Source organism: Homalodisca vitripennis, chromosome X (assembly GCF_021130785.1).
Source record: "Homalodisca vitripennis isolate AUS2020 chromosome X, UT_GWSS_2.1, whole genome shotgun sequence".
NCBI lineage: Eukaryota > Metazoa > Arthropoda > Insecta > Hemiptera > Cicadellidae > Homalodisca > Homalodisca vitripennis.
The window spans coordinates 18022525-18028524 of record NC_060215.1 but is presented as its reverse complement, the minus strand read 5'-3'; the positions used below and the strand labels follow the sequence as shown (position 1 = coordinate 18028524).

Here is a 6000-nt window from a genome sequence, read left to right as displayed (position 1 = left end):
TGAGTTTAGAAATCCAAATACAAATTCATGTAATTTTGATATGGGTTTTTGGCTGTGAGTTGTTTTAAAATGGGGAAGAGTAAAAGAGTTGGAATATTTCGTTGGTTTCAACTAAAGCGCCCCATACGCTCCTAATTTCTGTCGTTCAAATTCCGTCGTCTGCCCACAAATCCTTTTCGTATCCTCGTCTTAAACCACTTAAATAGAAGTTCAAACCAACCAGGCTCAGACTGATCGGGACTCACAAAAACATCTTTCTAGATAATACATATCACGTAACAGAATAAAATTCTAAAGGGATGGATCATTCATACGTACACGAATTTATAAAAAAAAGCTAATATTTTTTATTTACAACCGAATTGACCGCGATTCCGATTGTTTGGTAGGGTTGGTTAAACTCTGGACCCATAAAACAGAGAGTAATCATTAATTTTTATGAAGTGAAATTAAATTAGGCAAAAAATTATGTGTTGGAAATCTGTAACACTATGTGGTGACACGTGAAGTAGCGGTTCCAAACAGGTTTGCAAGGCTAGACGTGCAGTATCCCGGATAGAGCTGTAAAAGTCCGGCGGTCGTTGGCGAGAGCAATTCCGTCAAAGTGCCGGTCTAGCCGTTTCACTTTCCGTAGTCAACTCTACGATCTAATCAACCCATGATTCATTGTTTGGTCTTGCATTGTTAGGGTAGTTTGGCAGGTGCTCTGTCGCGTATAACTGTTATTAATAGGCCTCTTAAACTACCACTAAGGCATGAAAGTTTAATTTTAACTCGATATGATTGGAGGGGAGGAGTGGTACTCGAGAGCGGGGCATCGCAGTACCACAGTGGTTATCGGGCTCTGAAAGGCGGCGTGAGTGAGTACGGTCGCGAGAGTGGATGTGTGTTTCATCATGGCGTCCCTCTGAATCGCTGGTGAACCTTTGGATACTTCAAAGGTGTGTTTCACATCTGGTGGTCTTGTGTTGTTGCTAACGCAGTGTGCTCTGCCTGTGTTCGCGCGCCGACTTTAGGTAGTCCATCGGTATCCAATCAATTTTGCTGTTTCTTACATTTAACAAGTCTTGTCTCAGGGTGATTGAACCGAACTAAAATAATAATTTTGTATGACACCGTTTAAAATCAGTATAAACATTGCTTGGTGCTTAAATTCAGCCCAGATATTAACTCGAACCTGCTTATTTCTTTTTTTTTCATGGAATTAATTTTTGTTTTATAACAGCAATACCTAAGACCTAAAACAGCCTAACGTTTTCTATTCATTCCGACTCAGTAATGTTGGCTACGTAATTTTATTGTATGCATTGAACAGTTTTTGTACACATGTTATGTTGTTTAAACATTTTTAGAGCAATTTTTGGCGTCAGAGATCTTTAAATGGATATTTGATTTGTTTTTGTGTGAAATCACTTATAATACCTGCGCTGATGGTTTAGCTAAGTATTATGTGCTAATCGTAATAATCTGTAAGTTCCATGGTAATACAGAGTTGTACGGAAATATAGTGTTTGTGCGACAGTTCAAAGTCAGTTATAAAATAAATTAGTATATATCATGTCACATTCTGTTTTATTTTTTACAATTACAATTGTGTGCGTACTTTTAAATTAATTCAAATCATAAGACCCGTCATATTTATTGAATATTTGGATTTTAAAAATCGCAATGTATGGAAAAATATTTAATCATGTATTTAAAAAATACATCATATTAGAACAGAGTCGATCTGTGCTTTATTTAAAGACTCACTTTATGTATAGATGTTCAATTTAACAAATTTAAATTTTTCTAGAAAATGTTGTAATATTTAATATAAATATGTTTTAAATAAAATATATTAGACCGTGGGATGGCCTATAAAGCTGTGTGTGACCATTTCATTTTTAGCTCACAAGTGTTGGGTTACATAGCCCCCCCCCTCCTAAGCCTTATTTAGAGAAACATTATATTGCTGTATGTGCCACTAACATCTGTCCTACTTTCGTCTTTAAAGTTTTATTCCTGATCCAGTTATAGAAGTTAAATTTTTTATTGACAACTTCATTTGGTCGTTACTTTTTCATCATTTAAATGGTTTTATTTTGACTGATCAACTATACAACTGTAGTTAGAGAATATAACTGGTTAGTTTTAATTGTAATTACAGTTTTAATTGTTACATATTTTGTTGTACACAGAGATTCACGTTATTACGGAATAAACCAAATTGTCAATTATTCAAGGAGCATGAGTGTAACTAAACATGTTTTTGAAATTTTGATACAAATTCAAATGTATACGTTCTAAAACGCGATTTCTGATTTCTGAATAGTGGAATGCATATTCTGAACTTTAATGTGAATTCGTTTTTAAATGAAGTATATTATATGTTGAATAGGCACTATTTAAGTTTACAATTGTATCAGATATATTATAATGTTTGCGTATTATAGTTTCTTCGAACTGTGTACGTATTTTATTACAGATATTTGTGGACAGCTTAGTTTGTAATTGCAGTATTCTTTGTATAATGAAACATTACAAAGAGTACTGCTAGACTGTACACAGTGTTGTATATTTCACCACTACCACGCAGCATCATAACTAACACGGGTTGTTAATCATAGGTGTTTATGGCTGACCGTCACCTGTGTCGTTAATTTCACAGTAAATTTCACGTACAGTGACACTATTCTGGCTCTATACTCGTATAGAGAAGCGTATGCTAAGATTGTTTAATCTCATGTGATAGGGCTACTTTGGTTTTGTATAGTAATTAACAAGAACAATTTATTGTAATATTTGAATTAGTAGTCGTGTTTTCATGCAAAATATTAATATTCGCTGACATTTACTATAATGATAGGGAGTGTTCAATTCAGAGGTTAAAATATTCAGTAAAAGCAAAACCGAAATGGGCCTATTTATATTACTTTCTGTGTGTGTTAAGATTAAAACAGTCGAATTGAAGGTTTAAAAAGAGTCATCCAGTACTGTTGTTAATTCTTGTACTTATGATGTTGTCAAAATAAAGTTGGATGGCATTCCAAATTTTATCTATTTTTAAATTCATTAATATATATATATATATTAATGTATATATATATATATATATATATATATATATATATCTACACTCTTATTTTACTAGTCATTCCTGTAATCCGCCCGTTCTTAATTCATTACTTAAACCAATAAAGAAGAAGTAAATCATTAAGTTATCATTAAACAGTCCTTGAAAACATAACTTGCTCCCTTTTGTGGTTATTTGGAATAATTATATTAATTGAGTTCCATGTTATTTAGTTAATATAATAAGTACTAAATTGTTACATTTTACCCAAAAAACCAATAGGGTAAGCAGATGAATTATAGTTACTCTTTAAAACAAACTTGTACATATTGTTAAAATAAACATTATGATTAATTAATGTTGTAAAAATAATAACAAGCTGTCCATAATATTGCCCTTAAACATTACACACATTGAAATTACCAAATACTGATTATCATAAATGTGTTATTTTGTGCAAAGCTCCACAGAAACTAACTTTAGTGGATAAAATGTCGATTACCGTTAATTACTTCAAGTTTACTTGTTCGTTTAAACGTTTGTATCTGTTCAAACAATTCTTTTTATCTATTAAATGTAGATCGCACAAATAAATTATTTTAAAATGGTTTTCAAATTATAGGCGAGTTTAAACATTATAACAACTATAGAGTCGTCTTCATACTCCAGAAGATACCATTGCACGCAATACTAGTGACACATCAGTATAAGGACGCAAAGGCTACTCTTATATAAGAGCTCTGTTCCTTAGAATACGAAAAATTTGTATTATATTAGCCAGAGTAGTGTATGTAAAATTTATTTTTTATCACGCTAAATAAAATACTTTATACTTTTGGTCATTTTACTTAACACGCAATACATTATGTAATAGTATATCATTTTTACGACACCGTTAGGATTGCTTTATTAATAGTTATGTACATTGTACTAGCTTATTAAACCGTAATGCATTACGACCATTCTTATTTACGAAATATACCGTAATAGAGACCATGAACGAGTCGTTTGTTTTAATTTTTGAAAGTCTTAATACAGTTTTGTATAAATGAAGCTAGCACAAAATGATACTACTGCCGTACTTAAATTCTTTATTATAAAAACAAACAATTAATATAAAGTCGGTAACAGATTATTAATAAGACTACAAAAATAAAACACACACTTTTATTTGCATTATATGCTTTTCTAATTATTTATACTTAATCTTAACTAGCTACATTAGCAGGTTAAGGTAAATATATATAGTAGTAGTTGTTTTTTTTATTTATAAAACAACTACTACGTAAGCCAGGAAAGCAACAATAACTATATTCTATGTAGTAAATTAAAATAGTGCTATTATCTCTGTAAAAATGTATAGAAATGTAGTAAATTTAGCCATTGCCCAGGTGTATGTACATATGCTATAAGAAAGAACTGATGTATGTATAATTTACTTAGCGTTATTTGCCCATTATAAAATGGCGTTCAGTTCCAGAAAAGGATACTAGAAATTTATACTGCAAAATTTTATATAAACATATTTTAACAATATACTCTCTAAAATCATATAGTGTGCACATAATTGAATTGATTTTTTATCGTTTTGAAAGAAGAATATATAATAACTGTTGATTATTACTTTCATTATACCGTATAAAAGCTATCTTGTGTAAATATCATATTAGTTATATTTACAATTATTTTTTCATAATATATTTGAGCGTAATTTACACCTGCCATTGTGAATAAAATTGGAAAACAAATGCCGTATCCTTGTCCAATGCCGATAAGGTTAAACCCAACGGGCAACACAGTAGCATGTGACTCAGATATGTGTCATTAGATCTAAAGAGTTTGCCCTTGAATTTTGGCCAGATCTCTAGTCCTGAAATAGATATCACGGAGCAGGTGTCAGTGCTAAGAGCGTCTTGACATTACATCTGCACTAGAGAACTCTATAGTAAGTGCACCATATCATGTACCATCAGACGATTTCTGATACCATGTTTACATTTTATCACTAGCATATGTTTTATATATTTTTTTATTTTCTGTTATTGTGTAGTGCTATACTTATAAATCTCTACGTTTTCTAACTGGACATATAACAGATGTAATTCAGTACATAAGACATAATTTGTAAGTGATGATATTTTTAATGTAATTTTACTTATTTTATTGAAAGGAATATTTATAAATGGTCCCTCTTGTTAGTACACTCCAAACCTTGCAAAGTCATACGAAACCACCATACTGTAATCGTTTTATTGAAGTTTTATATTCTGTAGAAATATAATTTATCTTGTCTCACAAGAATGGGTTCGGGTAACATTCTTATCTTATCTTATCTATCAATGCCTCCGACCATCAGTGCGGAACGCTGACTCCGCACTGATGGAGTCGAAAAGACATCCCCCGAGATAATGCCTATCACGTAACAGAATACAATTCAACAGTCTTATCATAAATTCCTGAGAGAGCTCTCAATTATTAGAATGTATACAAATCTGTAGTAATATTTAAGTGGTTTGGTATGGGCTGACAAAAAAGATCCTTAACATATTCTTTTATATTCACTGTACATGAACCCTATCTTATATAACAGGAAAACGATTGTTAATGTACAAAAATAGTTTCCTTTATTTTTATATTTCATATCTACAAATGTGACCATTAATAAAATAATATAATAAGTAATATAATACTTTTATTCTACAACCGAAGGCACTATTGAGAAAGGTAATGCCTTTACTGACTCAGAAATCATTTGCTGTACATCTTTCATTGGGAAGATAATTAAGTATTTCGGTTTCCACTGATTCAATTGTACAATAAAAAATACTATAGAACTCATTGAACCTGGACTGCATAATGGCCCTTCCTAATTCGCGACTGATTTGAATGGAATGGGTCTCAGATACATTCATGTCACAATTAAGCACAATTTCATCGAAACCAAT

At 31.4% G+C, this 6000-nt stretch overlaps 1 protein-coding gene across 1 annotated transcript in view; it reads left to right on the top strand.

Moving 5' to 3' along the window:
• The first annotated feature begins 792 nt into the window (after positions 1-792).
• Positions 793-6000, top strand: part of LOC124368748 (twitchin-like) — a 260447-nt gene continuing 255239 nt past the window's right edge. Inside the window, 1 exon segment of the mRNA XM_046826091.1 lies at positions 793-941. The gene's annotated coding sequence lies outside the window, so the exon portion shown is untranslated.